Source organism: Zootoca vivipara, chromosome 8 (genome assembly GCF_965207765.1).
Source record: "Zootoca vivipara chromosome 8, rZooViv2.hap1.1, whole genome shotgun sequence".
In the NCBI taxonomy this organism is placed as follows: Eukaryota; Metazoa; Chordata; class Lepidosauria; order Squamata; family Lacertidae; genus Zootoca; species Zootoca vivipara.
This window is the reverse complement of record NC_142591.1, coordinates 4,029,030-4,045,446: the sequence shown is the minus strand read 5'-3', so window position 1 is coordinate 4,045,446 and position 16,417 is coordinate 4,029,030. Positions and strand designations below refer to the sequence as shown.

The window sequence follows — 16,417 nt, the reverse complement described above, 5'->3', positions numbered from 1 at the left end:
AGATGAATGGCATCCTGAACAGAGGCCAGGCAGCCTCCTGGAAAGCTTCTTCCCTGCTCTTGCAAGGGCTCTGCGTCCTTGCAATGGTCACTGTGTGCCTGGACTATGTGGATATCGCTTTTGAGCAAACACCAACCTGAGCTGCATGGATTCGGAACTGGACTTTGATACGAGATCCAGGGCTGGGCGTGGCTGTTTGTGCTGCATGCAATCCAAACCTCAAGATCAAGAGGCTCTTAAGGCAAAAGCAGGCAAGCAGTTTTTAGTATCTGTGTGTGGCAGATGAGCATAGGAGGAAAATGTTTAAGCAGAAGCTGCTTTTCTCTGATGGCTGGGTTCCTGCTTCACGCTAGCAGATAAAGGCTGCCATTTCAGCTGGCTGAAATATTTACAAGCTGAACTGATGTGGTCAGAAGCAAGCACCACTAAGTTCAGTGATGCTTGCTGACCTGAGAACAACAAAAGTTGCCAGATTCATCGAGGGTGCAATGAGACTAAGGGCTACCTTTTAAACGATAACCATAGTCATATGATCCTTTTATCCATGTTGTTTTTAATTCTATATTGCGTGTATTCTGTTGCTATGGCTGTTGGCTATGCAAATAAAGTTGATTGATTGATTGATTAAGTTCAGAGGCGCCCCCTCCCTCAACAATATGTGCAGGACTGCAGTTACAACACATGTCTGATCAGGGATGAGGACCACCCCCCCATCTCCCCAGCCCAATTCCCCGAAGGCTGACCACTAGATCATCTCTGCTAGCTCACTATTCTATTACCACTAGATGACCCTATCAAAAGGCAATTATGCTATGTAAAGCTGTTTTTTGGGGGGGGTGGGGGGAGGTATTTATTAGATAGCTACATAGTGGATCAACATATCTGCCTGCATATTTTGGATTCCACTGGTGTCCCAGATAAGCTATGAGGGCTGTCAAAATGTGCTCCTGCACTTAGAAAATGTGCCACTGCACCCCTGAAAGGAGGGCATCTTCAGCCCCCCCAAACCATTCTGCACCCCTCAGTTGTTGTTGTTGTTGTTGTTGTTGTTGTTGTTGTTGTTTTAAAAAAACAACCCTGTTTTTTTCTAAATCTTTTTTCACCTCTCTAGATAAAACAGTTGCCTTGAACCAGTTTTGTTCCCGATTAGCCTTAAACACAGCCAACCACTTTACCACCCCAGATGCTAATCAGCTGTGGAGGAGAGATGATGATCCAAGGACATACAGGGCAGGACAAGGTTGGGTCTCGGTTTCTGAACAACAGATACCAGGCCGTGGGGCCTACGCCCGCACCAGCCCAGAACGCCCTGCATAGTATGCAGTAGATCCCTTTAGTAACCCAGCCTGCAGCCCTGTGCATCCGCGTCACTCTCGTGACAATGTGATCTTTAAGTCTGATTATATCCAAAGCAGTCAGGCGTGTTTGTCCTGCTGCATTTCACATAAGTGGCTTGTTTGGCCACACAGCCTAAGGGAATCGCTGTCTTCAGGCACCCTCAGATGACAGGGACGGCGGGAGCCTATGCCTCCGAGATTGGCTCCATACAGTTAGCAGAAAGGCAGCTTCACGACTACGCTAGGCCATTTCAGCATTCCCAGAAAAGTAACTGCCATTGGAAAAAAGGGAGCAGGTAGCTTTTCAGGTCTTGTGTTTCTTATTAGACATGATGTAACTGTAGGGGTCTCAAAGGCCACTTGGCCCAGTGCCACTTCTATGTGCTAAAAGAGGCATTCTCAGTGCCTTTGTTTACACACTCTTTAGTTCAAACATCTCGAGAGGATGTCCTTGTGTCATCCCCCAAGGTGCAATCCATGGTTCCTCTGCTTATTTACATGTCAACCTGGCTTAGCTAGTCATCAGTATGAGGCAATTTTTCCACATGCCTCCTGCTGGTGTTCGTGACACTTTTGTACAGCTAATCTGATTTTCTCAAAAGCCCCAGAACCTGAAGCAATTGCCACCCTCAACCACAAATAAATTCTGGCTGCGTCCTTCCCAGGCGGAGAGTCTTTAATCCACCCAAGACCAAAAGCAGGCTGATCGCCCCCCCCCCCCCAAAGCAAACAGGCCAACTGAGTTGCAGCTTACGCATCAATCACATTTTATTGCAGCTTTAAGCTCATAAATGCAGCTTACACAAAAACAAAACAAAACAGGGGCGCAACATTAAAGGAGTGCTGTTGCTCTGCACTTGTACCGAGATCCCTGTAACAAATTAATATTAGGGATAGACAAGCGAGGCAGCCTGGCTTAAAGCGACAGAAATAGTAGCTGAGTCTGACCCCTTTCAAACAGGAACACTCTTCAGGAACATTTCACAAGAACTTCCAAGAGCAGCATTAGTCACAGACTCTATAGGGGGCTGCAGCATCAAATTTATAGATTTATTTAAAATATTGATAGATCACCTAACGAAAACAATACCAAGACAATGAACAATGAAACAATTCAATACAAGACATTTCAACGTGCTATTAAAAAGAAGCCAATACATCACAATTGCAGAAGTTAGGAGGCCAGGGAAGGTTCAAGCAGACTGAGGTTGATTGAGGAGCTCACCCCAGTGTGCCATTTCCCCCTTCTCCCATCCATGCTTAGGAAGACTGCAAACCTATGCCAAGGTGTTGTGTGTTGCGCATTTTGGGCATTTCTCCACTCCACCTCACTGGCTGGGGCAGGAAAGCTACACAGGCCATGTTACATGGCTGTCACAGGGAGAGGGAGATCTTTGCAAGAAGCTGCCTGGTTCCATCTCTTGTCTGCTTGGGAGCATGTGGCCATAGCTCAGTGACAAGAGCACGGTCAATTCCTGGCATTGCAGGTAGGGCTGAGGCAGCTCCCTGCTGGAAACCCTGGAGCCCCACTGGGAATCAGCTTGGACAATAGATGGGGCAAGTGGTCTGACACAGCAGCTCCCTATATTCATGAGCTGAGTTTTCTCTTCTCTTGCCTGAGGGCTCTCGAGTGAGGTCACAACTGACAAGAGATGTGAATAAGGGAACGTCTTTTCTCAACTCACCCTCGAGCTACTTTTATTATTAGCAATTATTATTTATTAATTTTGTATTCTTCCCTTCATCCATAGCTTTCCAGGGCAGTTCACAGCATAAAACTACAATATAAAAACACAGAAGACATAATAAAAACAAGAACACCGGTCCTGAAAGACCTACATTGGCTCCCAGTACGTTTCCGAGCACAATTCAAAGTGTTGGTGCTGACCTTTAAAGCCCTAAACGGCCTCGGTCCAGTATACCTGAAGGAGCCTCTCCTCCCCCATCGTTCTGCCCGGACACTGAGGTCCAGCGCCGAGGGCCTTCTGTCGGTTCCCTCGTTACGAGAAGCCAAGTTACAGGGAACCAGGCAGAGGGCCTTCTCGGTAGTGGCACCCACCCTGTGGAATGCCCTCCCACCAGAGGTCAAAGAGAATAACAATTACCAGACCTTTAGAAGGCATCTTAAGGCAGCCCTGTTTAGGGAAGCTTTTAATGTTTGATGGATTTCTGTATTTTAATATCTTGTTGGAAGCCGCCCAGAGTGGCTGGGGGAACCCGGCCAGATGGGCGGGGTATAAATAATAAATTATTATTATTATTATTATTATTAAGAACAAAACAAACCAATAACCCCCTTCCTCCACACATGTAAAAGGGCAGAGACTGCAAATCAGCCAAAGGCCTGGTTGAAGGGGAATGTTTTCACCCTGAAAACCTCCCTGGGGAGAATATTCTACAAACGGGGAGCCACTGCAGAAAAGGCCCATTCTCATGTTGCCACTCTCCGGGCCTCAGATGATCGCAGGGCCCAGGTAGGTTAATATGGAGAGAGGCTGTCCTTGAGGCATTGCACGTTTTCTTCAAGAAATTTCAGCTACTAATATATGTCCAACACCATGAGAACTGCCAGCAGATACAAGACCAGGAATGTAGCTTTTAGTTTTTGAAGCCTCTAGTCAAGCTTTTAAAATGGTCCTCCCTGAGGAAGGGAGTGGCTAAATGGGAAGTAGTTTGAGAGCAAGAAAGAGTTCCCGGCAAAAACAAATTTTGGGCCTCTTCCAGAAACATTAGTGGTCAGCTATAGGAATCAAGCTGCGCTGGGGATCTAACGAGGGGATGACGGGCTCAGAACTGGACAAATGGATTTATTTTGCTGGATTTATTTATTTAAATGTGTTTATATCTCAAATAGGGATAAGCTACACATGCATGTCCACGGAGTGGACTGCAGAATTTATTCTGGATGCGTTAATCCCCTGGAGTTTTGGAACAGCAGGTTCCTTCCATCATTTTATTGCCTTTCTTCAAATGTCTGTCCTAGCCCAGAGAGTTTTCTCAATACAGTGGTACCTCTACTTACAAATAACTCTACTTACGAATTTTTCTACTTACAAATGGAGCTCCGCCCGCCATCTTGGATGTGGTTTAGATAGGATTTTTTCTACTTACGAATTTTTAGATAGGGTTGCTTCGACTTACGAATTTTTTCTCCCAATGCATTCCTATGGGATTCGACTTACAAATTTTTTCGACTTACAAATGTGTGTTCGGAACGCATTAAATTCGTAAGTAGAGGTACCACTGTAGTTGTGATCCAATTAAAAAATATTCATCAAATCAATTGATCTGATAATAAATTAAAGCTGAATAATACTGCATATGACTAAAAACAAGAGTTGTGAAGAAGAATAAAACAGGCACCCACCGTTTTGAGATGGAACATGCATATGTCATATCAGGCATTCTCTCCTGTGTCAGAGTAAAGGGGGAATTGCCTCCAAGATGGCGCCCAGTATGCAGGAACATAGGAAGCCATTTTATACAGAGTCAGACCACTGGTAAATCCAGCTCAGTTCTGTCCACACCTGGAGATGCCAGATTGAACATGCTTTGAAGGCAGACACTGAGTTATGGCTCTTCCCCTCACTTTAAATTAAGTTACAGGTAGGTAGCCATGTTGGTCTGACGTAGTCAAAAGAAAATTTAAAAAAATTCCTTCCAGTAGCACCTTAGAGACCAACTAAGTTTGTCATTGGCATGAGCTTTCGTGTACATGCACACTTCTTCAGATACCTTGCACACGAAAGCTCATAGCAATGACAAACTTAGTTGGTCTCTTAAGGTGCTGCTGGAAGGAATTTTTTTTATTTTGTTTTAAATCAAGTGCTTATCTTAAAAATAACATTTTCTAAATACTTTTCTCAATTGATTGTGTCAGGGGACCTCCTTACAGGGAGCCTCTGCCTCTCCTGCTGACCAGCACATCGCCCAGTGAGAGCAGCAGCAGGAGGTCAGGGGAGGGGGAGGAGGAAGTCAGGGGGATGGAGGAGAGAGGGCTCAGAGATGCTGCAGAGCCCTGGCACTGCCCTGGCCAACGGGCTGAGGAAACGGGGCAGCCACTTCCGTCGCCCCATTTAAGGCATGGTACTAAGCGTAAGGAGGGGAGGCGGCGTTTTGGGTTCCCCAACCTCTTATGCTGGTCACGTAACAGGAAACGTCCACTCCCGGATTCTGCGAGTGACTAGCAGGTCATGTTTCTTGGCATCTCTGCACTGTAAATACTATGCACAATAAACCTCTTAAAGACAGGACCGACTTTGGTGTCTTTACTCAAGAGTAGCCACACACAAGCCCTGACAGATTGGGAATACTTTTGTCAAGCAAGAGGTTGAATTGATCATATGATTAAAAGTGTCATCCATAGTTTACACAGGAGATAACAATACTCTAAGATAAATATACAGTATTTTTAAAACTAAGTGAAAGATACAGAACTCTATCAAAAGCAGCACAGCAGACCTCAGAGACCAGTCCCCAACCAGCACTTCGTCAGGCCAAACTGAAGAGGCTCACTGGACTTCAGAAGGCAATGGACACACTGAGCAGATGTCTCTGATCATGGAGCAGAGAAGAGGAAGAGCATTTTAAGAATATCCCATCTTGGAGTAGCTGGACTACTGCAGGAAAAGGCACAGGAAGAAACTGAGTATGTGCCCAGCCCCCAACACAAGGATGGAGTGCTGCATTTTAGAAAACATTAAGCAGTTGTAGAGAGGAGACATGCTGTGAACCAGGGTGGATTTGATTTAAATCAAATTGAATTAAATCACAATTTAAATCAAAATTTAAATTGCTAGAAAATAAGATTTCATTTAAATCATTTTTTACCAGGAAGACTCATTCTTGCTGGTATAATCTTAATACAGTATTTACAACCAGATGAAGGCTTCATTTTTGGAATAATAAATTTTCAAAGAAGTGCAAGTAGATAAATAGGAACTGCTACAGCGGGAAGGTAAACGGTGTTTCCGTGTGCTGCTCTGGTTTCCCAGAAGCGGCTTTGTCATGCTGGCCACATGACCTGGAAGCTGTACGTCGGCTCCCTTGGCCAATAACGCGAGATGAGCGCGCAACCCCAGAGTCGGTCACAACTGGACCTAATGGTCAGGGGTCCCTTTACCTTTACCTTATATCAAAAATTACTGATTTGGTTATACTATTAGAAATACATAGACAGGTAATTATGAAATTATTGTGGGGTTTAAAAAGTTAACTGTTTCTGCTGTACTTTATTGGAAGGAGAAAATTAATTATTTCCTTAATAACAATTTTAACAATTTATTTAACTAAAACAATAACATTATAGCATATGTATCCATGTTTGCTAACTGATGTGGTTACATCGTTATTTTAAAAAAACTAAGACTGTGTTTTAGCACACATGAAAAACTTAAAACAAATCCTTATTTTCTGATTAATAGCCTTTGGACTATAATGTAATTTAAATAGAAAACTATCTTTAGAAAGATTTTTCCCCCAAAAGCATTTTATTGTAAAAACCCAATTTAAATTTAAAAAACAAAATGATTTTTATTTATTTAGTTTTTTAATCATTGATTTTTATCCACCCTCCTGTGAACACTACCAAGCACATCATAAAATGTATAGACCATTTGCTACTTTGTGAATGGCCCATTATCAGGGCTGCTCTCTACACATACTTTTTTAAAAAATTCAAATTTTTAAAATTTATTTGATAGTAAGATACAACAAAACAAAGAACATAACTTATACAAAACAATAAACAACCATATAAAACAGACATAAACAAATATATATATATCTTCCCCAACTATTAACTTCCCTTCACATTTTAGGATGACTTCCTCAAGTCCTCCCTATCTGTGGTTCATTGTCATTCATTTTTAGCAATTTCTAAATCATATCTTTAACTCACACTATCTAACTTCTATAACACATACTTAAATTTTTTACCTCCCTTCCTTATCAAATTAAAAGCCTCAAAACAGAAATACTTGTATACTTATGGCGTGCCAAGTTACTTTTATCTCTCCGTGATTTGTTTCCTTAAAACGTGTTGCATTTGAGTAGCTTAAGCACAACCACTGACTTTCCTACACACTTATTATATTTAGCAACTTATGGGAGTAGCATCTCCATTGACGAAAAACGCATTTCAGGAAGAAGTGCTCTCCACAAGCCATACCTTCCCTAATAACCTCATGGGAATTTTTGTTACTGATGTTAGTGCTGTGGAGGGAGAGACGCTGCCACTTAATTCAGTAGCCACTAGATCCCAGCTTTGCTTGCCCCATTTAATTTTAACTGAAGCTAAGTCATCCTGGTTTATACAACAGCGGGATACATGTATTCCCTCAACTAAAAAATAGTTTTGCCAGAGCAATACCGTACTTTATTATTTTCAAACCACCCTTCACTGGTTAAGATCTTAGGCAATTTACCTTTAAAAACAACAACCCAAAGCCTGTGTGAAGAGATGCGTTTTAGGATGCTATTGAGAACTCACTCAATAAGGAGAACCTCCAAGAGGAGATTCCACAGGCAGGTGACACTAGCAAGACCACAGTGGGATTTCCCAGCTGTGGCCTAACCCTCCACCTGCGCCATTTTGCCATTCCCCCCCCCCATCCATCCACATTTCACCATTAACTTGGCGGGGGGAGCTAGGAAGCACCCCTCTGAGGGCCTGTGACTAGGCTTGGTTGCCAGCAATGATTTTTGGTGGCTGCTGTGCTACGTCCTTCTGCTGCCTTCTCATGTGTGTCTGGTATTCTCAATGAGCATGGCCTAAACGAAAATAAAAGTGGTGCCTCTAAACCAGGGGTAGGCAACCTAAAGCCCGGATGCGGCCCAATTGCCTTCTCAATCTGGCCCACAGATGGTCCGGGAATCAGCGTGTTTTTACAAGAGGAGAATGTGTGCTTTTATTTAAAATGCATCTTTTGGTTATTTGTGGGGCATAGGAATTCGTTCATTCCCCCCCCCAAAAAATATATATAGTCCAGCCCACCACATGGTCTGAGGGATGGTGGACTGGCCCACGGCTGAAAAAGGTTGCTGATCCCTGCTCTAAACAGGGATAGGTTGTCTTTCCCATAGCATTTGTTATCAACGGCAAGCATTCCCCATTCCCATTATAAAATATGAATTTCTGCTGAGTTTTCCTCTTGAGCTTCCAAGGCATGGTGTCCTGTTGGCTCCCTTTAACCACCTGCTAGTATTAATGGAAAAGAGGCAGGCACCCAGGTCATGTTTATACCTAAGCACATGCAGAGTGCCTTTCTCTTGGCACCTGGTAACTACAACACAAGGAATCCCATGTGCCTGTTATTATTCTGTAGGGAAGACAAGAGCACTGCTCTCTGACAGCAGAAAATTGGAGAGGCAGCCCCAGGAAAGGACAACGTGGAAAGATAATCACAATCAATGTAAAATTAAGTGTGAATCCCACCCCACCCCAGTCCCCACACTGCTACCATGCAGACTTGCTTGAGTAACCAGTCCCACTTACTAGGACTTACTTCCAAGTAGCAATGCATAAGATCAGGCTGCGGGAGGGGAAGGAATGGGAATGAGGCAAGAGAGGAGACGCACAAAATTAATAGGGGAAAGGAAGAAAGAAATGTGTAAACAACCAGAAACTAAACTGGGAGAAAAAGAGGAGGAATGGCTACAACGCTACACACACATTGATGTGTTACTTCAGAGTCAATGTGCAACAGGAAAAGTCTTGAGGGCTTACCTAAAACAAGGGGGTGTCAGAGATTAGAGCAACCATTGCTGCTGCGATTTATGTGTTCAGGGAGGCAAGGAAGAGAATTGCTGCTACCCAATCTTGGGAAAACTAAAATCCTAGATTTGTCCAATGTTTTCTATAGACATTTCCTATCTCTGTGGTGTGGGGGAGAGAAAAGAGTTGAAAAGAATGAGAACTTGGGCAACTGAGACATGAAGCTTAAGAGGTTGCTTGAAAACAAGCCCTCCACCCCCAGTGAAAATGGTGATCAGAGGAGAGAAGAGTTTAAACAGAATATTCTGGAGGGAGGGGAGATTTGAGTTGGGTACGTCATAAGTTAAGGACTCCCCTACTGACACTATGGACAGCTGCGATTCCAAAATGACTCCCAGGGGCACAGTTACCCCCCCCATTCAGAACCAGAGAATCCCCCACACCTGTCTACCCCGTCCTCCAGAAACAGTACTTCTGTCCTGTCGGGATTCAACCTCAATCTGTTGACCACCATCCATCCCTCCGCAAAGCATCCAGACACCCACATTCACTGCCTTCCTGGTTCTGATTTAAATGATAGGTAGAGCTGGGTACCATCTGCATATTGGTGAAAACCCAGCCTCCCTGATGATCTCTCCCAGTGGTTTCACATAGATGTTAAAAAGCATCTATATCAGGCACCCCCAAACTGCAGCCCTCCAGATGTTTTGGCCTACAACTCCCATGATCCCTAGCTAATAGGACCAGTGGTCGGGGAAGATGGGAATTGTAGTCCAAAACATCTGGAGGGCCGAAGTTTGGGGATGCCTGATCTATATGAAGAGGGAGAGGATGGAGCCCTGAAGCACCCCACAAGTGAGCACCCATGGGTCCAAGCACTCATCCCCTGCCACTACTTTTTGGGCACAACACAGGAGGAAGGAGCAGAGCCACTGCATAACAGTGCCCCCAACTCCCAGCCCTCCTAGACGGCCCAGAAGGATACAATGGTTGATGGTATCGAAAGTCACCGAGAGATTAAGCAGAACCAGGAAATAGCTTTCACCTCTATCCCTAACCCACCAGAGAACAGCCAGGTGTCCACCAGGTGTTTTGGAGTACCACTCCCACCAGCCCCAGCCAGCGGTAAGCAACGATGGGAGCAGAAGCCCAAAATGTCTTCAGTTACCTTTCTGGGGGAGCATTAGGGCTAGCCCTGGATGGCCACCTGTCTGCAGGCCTTTGACCACTGTGCAACTCTAATCCCCCCGTGGCATCCACTACACCTCAACGGCTGTGAGGGAAAGTCAACTTGGTTGGGAAGCCAACCTCACAAAGGCTCCGACGAGAAAAGAGGCAGTGAGTCTAACCCAGAGCTAAGGGGAAACCACAGGACTTCTCCACTTCACTGCCTTTTTACATGCCTAGACCAGGGATGGGGAACCTTAAGTGCATAGCTTAAGCATGGCTACTAGCCCGCAGGACCCTCACCAGGCCATGCCCCTCACCAGACCTGCTTGAGTGCTTTTGCAGGGCTAAAATATGCCACTGAACTGTGATACTGCCTGCTTGCTTGCCTGGACAGAGAGGCAGGTATCAAGACTCAGGGTAGCCTACTGTACAACAGTAAGAGCAGCATCCATTGCTGAAGTCACTTTCACATTTGAGCTTTCCTAGCATCAGGAGGTCCCTGGAAGGTGAACCATGAAGGAATGAAGCCAACAACAGTTCCCAGTGATGTCTGAATTTAGGAACTATGGTTTGTTTAAACTCTGATTAGTAAGAATAATCCAGGATCTGAAACCACAGCCTAGGCCTGGTGGAAACCACTCTTCACAACTAGGTCTGGGCAATGTATCAATACTGTACATTGGTACGAGGGCCAGACTGCGATGGCAGTTTCACCTGGCAGCACATTGCTTTTTTTTATAATAATTTTTATTAATTTTGCATATTGAAAAAACAAAAACACATATACAATAGGTAACATATTTTTCCCCTTCTTCTAACCCCCCTCCATGAGATCCCTCCTGCCACGAGGTATTCCCATGAAAAGTGCGCAGTCGAAGGTGGTACATTTTATAATTGGGCTGGTCCCCACCCCTCCCTCCTCTCCCCAGTACCCCCCCCCCGCCACCGAGGGGCACTAGGGTGGTAAGAAGAGAACAGGTGAGTGTCCACCCAACTATTTATCCAGACTTTACCAAAAATCACACAAGAAATCAAAATATAAAAATAGATTTTAAAAAAAACAATAATTATTCCTTTCTTTTCTTTTTTCAAAAACATTGTATTGTGGGCTTCCCCTACCTCCCCCTTTTCTGATTTTCATTTTTATCACCATTTAGGCAGTTTTCTTATCATATTCCCCATTCTATTTTCCAAATTCTCCAATCTTATATCAATAATATCCTTATTTCCTATTAAATTTTCTTCTAACATCATTTCCCATTCCCTCCCTCCCCTCTCCTCCCGGCACTCCCCCTGCCACGGAGAGTCCCTAGAGGAAAGAAGGGGAGAGGCAATGGTTCTTTTTCCAATTGGGTCTTCCCTCCCTCCCCGCCCTCCTCGCCCCAGGAGGCCCCCTGCCACTAAGAGCTCCCCGCACGCAGAGGACCGACAAGAGGATGGGAAACCCCAACCGTCCCCTTAATTATTCATCTTACAAAAATCTCTTTTCTAATACTTCCAAATAACTCCTACATCTTATTTCTAATCTTATCAACATTCCTTTTCTTCCCATGCCCCAATTCCCCCCCAAAAAAAACTCCCATATTTTTAAAACCTTTTTACATTCCCAATTCTAAATTTTCTCCTTATCCTCAATTCCTTCCTCCCCGTCCCCTGATCTCGGCCTTCCCCTTCCAGTCCAGCAAGTACCAAAGTCTGCAATCCAGTTTTCAGTCCTTTTTTATCCATCCTATTGAACAAAATACATTCCTCCTTCATCCCACCCCCTTCCTGACAAATATTGCAATCCAGGCTTCTCTGTCCTCCCCCCCCCAAAAAAAAGTCCCATCTTCTTACCTGGCAGTACATTGCAAGGGACGGTACCACCATTGCTCCTGAGTCCCTCTGCTACCAGTGCCCAGCACACCGAAGCAGAAAGAAGCTGCAGCTGGGCGCTGGAGGCAGAGGGACTCAGGAGCAAGGGTGGTTTCACTTGCAATATACCACCGGGTGAAACTGACACCTCACTCTGGCCCTCCTACCACAGAGGGAGGAACAAGCTTCATCGCCCGGGGAGAGCTCATTTAAATTTCTCTGTTGAGGGGTGTGTGTTGGGCAGGCTACCTCTTTCCCTCTGCCTGCCCCGCCAAGCAAGGGTGGAGGCCGTCTTGCAAACAGAGCCTGGCAGACTCTGCTCTTGGCTACCACAGCCCAGCTGACTCCCTCTGACCCCAGGACCCGGTGGGAGGAACAAGCTGCACTGACCTCAGCTCTCGGCCAATACAGCTTGTTCCACTTCCCGTTTCAACGCTGCAGTGCTAATGCAGATCACGATGTTTGGCTGGTGATACATCGCAATGTCGAAAAGCTGATGTTGCCCAGCCCTATTCAACACATCACCAGGTAACGCTGTGCCTCCGGAAGGGGTTCCGCAAGGCCTATGGAATTCAAGTTACAGTAAGCAAGTTCTAAGTCATTCGCTCAAACCCATCAGAGCCAAGAGTCATAAATAACCTTAGTGTTAAATATTATGTTAAATAGGTTGGCAGCATCATTCAATCCCTGCACATTAATATACATTAATATCTGAAGTCTTATGCCATGAAGACAGAACCATATTGATCATGAACTCAGCCATTTTCCTTTTTCAAGTCAACCAAGATTCTTTTTCTTCTTACAGTATTTCCTGATGCTGACCTTTCCGAACTCTCTATCCTTTGCATTCTTCCAGCAAGCATTTCATAATGCCTCCACACTGGGCCTCAATGTTTAGTTTCACAACAGGAAACTTCTTAGTCATTCAGAATTCTCCTGAAAATAAGATGACCTGGCTTGCTTACAGTGGTAATCTGATCAGATTTCGGTTCTGTGTCACTTCAGCAGCTATCAACCTGCAGGTAAGCATATTGCTAAGGAGATTCTGAAAAGTAAGCTGAAAGAGGAACCAAATAAAACTACGAAACAACCAAACCCTCTTCAGGCAGTTCAAAGGGAACATGGGCTTGGGCAGCCGTGTCACATGAGCAGGCCTTGACCGCCCAGGAGACCTTCCCACATTCAACAGGAAGATTTGCAAAGGGGGATTCTAAATGAATTCAGTCTTCATGTACTGGCAACCCCCCTGCCTTATCAGCACAATGTCTAAACACACCTAGCAGCCTCCTCCAGACCTTCCTGTTCCAGGTGGGGTGTTCAGGGTGCCACACATGGAAGGGGACTAGCACACTCTCTACCTCAATGCCCCTACACACTCCCCACCCCACATGATGGTTGAATGACCAAATAGGGCTCTAGCCATACTGCACTTATATTGCTTCCATACACTTTTGCTCCAATCCTAAAAGTCACCAGGGCCCAAGGTGGAAAAACCCCCACATGATATCTCAATTGCACCAGCCGCCACTGCATAAATACCAAGTGAACACCTTTTTATTTGTCTGAGCATTCCTGTTCTATTTCATCTATTGCTGAATTTACTAATTTTATCCATGGCCTTATTTCATATTCCATGTGGTTTTAAATGTGTTATTTAACTGCTGTAATTTGATTGTTTTATCTTGCTGTGAACTAGACCGAAAGCGAAATGGCTAAAAAGCAGGCAATAAATGTTGGAAATAAGTAATGTCTCCTGCACAAACTTTTTGAAATGAACTGGAGAAACTGGAAGGAAGGGAAGAGGAAGCATTCTGCACCTTCAGAAGGAGAAGGTTCACAGTGTGACAACTGTGGCATGTGATCATGCAAACCAGCAATAGGCATCTCTACTCAATTACAGTGGAAAACTTTCAGTGCAGCTGCCTACAAATAAACCTTTAAGTGGGTTAAGAGAGGCAGGACTGGAGCACTCATAGATTACTCACACAATTACTGCAAATCATGGAATCACCTAAGACATTATATTTAACTAGTATCTTCCACATGGCCCATGACGTAGGCAGGATATTGTTTTCCTTTGCAATCGGTGTGAAAAGTCAGGAAGTGAAACTTTACTCAAGAGTTAATGGGAAAGAAGGCGTCAGACAATCTGTCAAAGCTAATGTGAAACTGCTTAAAGAGAGCCAGTGTGCTGCTGTGGTTAGAGTGCTAGCCTAGGGCCTGGGAGACCAGGGTCTGAATCCTCACTCGGCCATGAAGCTCACTGGGTGACCGACCACCTCTCAGCCTAACCTACCTCATAGGGTTGATGTGAGGATTAAATGGGGTGAGGGAGAACTATGCACTTCAGCTCATTGGAAGAAAGGTGGGATATAAATAAAATAAATTTCAAGAGCCTGTGGGGAGGAAAAAATAAATAAACTATAGCCCAATACCAGGAAAGGGATGGAGACAGAGGAGCAAATGCAAAAGGGCCTTTAATACAAGAACCTGCTCCTATTCTAAGGGCAATGCATCGTATCTACTTATTTGCAACAAGCTTCATACTTTCAGGCAGGTCAATAATAATGAATCGAGATCAGGGTGGACCTTCCCTACGGTAGATTCTAAGACATTCTTGAAATGTTAATTTGTTGCTACAAAAAATTCGTCCTACTACTGTATTGCCAAGTAAGCAAGACATCAATTAATATGCTGCAGTCAAAGGTCTAGTTTGTATTCGTTTTTTCCAACCCAGAGCAACATATAGGTTTCCCAACCACGTCATCGTCCTCCTCTCAGCCCAAACTCCCATAAAGGGGGGTCATGAGGGCTGAGAAGGCTTGACCAGGTCAAGATGACCCAGTGAACTTCATAGTAGAGCTGTAATGTGGGGATATAGTATTTTCTCTCCACCCATCCCTTTAAAAACAAAACCCAGCTTAAGGGGAGAATTGGCTAAGACCTGCATTTCAGGGACTGCTTTGAAGAACCTCGCCCACCTTTTCCACCGTCTCCCAAGCCCCTAAGGAACAAAACCTTGGGCAAGCTAGGATCGCCCAGCTGATCCAAAGAGACCCATTAACCCCGAGGGGGCCCTGAGCCAAGAGCAGCGAGGAGGAGATGCACCTGCCGCGAGACGGCGGCCGGCCGGAGAAGCGAGCGAGTCTCGGGGCGCATTGCTCGGGCAGGGGGGCGGCGTCCGTCTCCACGTCGCGGGGCCTGCGCAAAGGCGCGCCACCCAAAACCCGCCCACCTTCCCGAAAAGGCGCCCCCGGAGCAGGGCTCGCTTGGCGCTCCGCCGCCGCCAGCAGTGCCCGCCCGCCCGGGGAGCCCGAGGGCCAGGGACGCCGAGGGTCTCCAAGAGCCGCGGCCGAGCTCCGCCCGCCCGCCCTCCGCGACGCGCCCCGAGAAGGGCAGCCAGCCAGCCGCGCCCGTGCGCCGTCCCCCCGCCGCGGCCATACCTGCCCCGCGCAAAGGCTCGTCCGCCGCCTCCGGATGCTTCTGCTGCTGCTGCTGCTTCGCTCGACGGCAAGTGGGCGCGCGATGGACAGCAGCGCCTCTAGAGCTGCAGAGTCTGTGCGCGCCGCCGTGAAGTCACCCGACCGCCCAGGAGGGCGGGGGCTGCTGCTGCGTCACGGCAGGCGCACGACGGGCGCGAGCACGCGCAGAAGAGCAACCCTCCGCGCAGACTTTTCGCTCTGGTCCTGGCTTTCAGAATACTGTAAAAGGTTGCTCGCTTGCGCCACGCCTCCAGGTTTGCTACCGGTAATACTGCAAAGAAATACATCGGGAAGCAAAAAGAAGAGACTTCTAGCAGTGCTTGATTTATAACTCAGGAGTCAGAACACAAGAACTTTAGAACAAGATGATCATTGGACATGATCCAGAAAGTATAAAACAACGCAGCCACATAAGAACATGAATCATTCCCAAAATGTAACTATTGTATAATCAAAAGCCTCTTAGGTTTTTGATTACAAACTCAGTGAGGCTTGTAAGCTTGCTTTTGCCGGGTGATCTCATTTATATTAGGTTTAATTTGAGGCAAGCAAGTTCACCTTCTCACCCATATGCTGCAAATAAAAATATTTTTATAGTATACTACCCTGAAATGTTTAACTGTTTCTTTGATTGTCCTTGAACCTTTCCACCACACATGGCATCCTCTCCTGCCACACCCTTTGAGAACCACTGCTGCATTATTGAGTTTTAAGGGATCCCAAGGGTCATCTAGTCCAACCCCCTGCAATGCAGACCCTCCCAAGTGTCCCAATTTTCCAGGGACAGTCTCAGAATTCCAGAAGCCATCCCGCTTTCTGATCTGATTCCAGAATGTCCCAGTTTCCCTTTTTCCTCACCT

At 45.7% G+C, this 16,417-nt stretch overlaps 1 protein-coding gene across 1 annotated transcript in view; it reads right to left on the bottom strand.

Annotated features, from left to right (window-relative positions):
• The window catches only part of CYSTM1 (cysteine rich transmembrane module containing 1), a 35,522-nt gene extending 19,931 nt beyond the window's left edge, over nucleotides 1-15,591 (bottom strand). Inside the window, exon 1 of the mRNA XM_035103423.3 lies at nucleotides 15,519-15,591. The gene's annotated coding sequence lies outside the window, so the exon portion shown is untranslated. The remainder of the gene's footprint in view (nucleotides 1-15,518) is intronic.
• Between the last annotated feature and the right edge of the window lie 826 nt (nucleotides 15,592-16,417).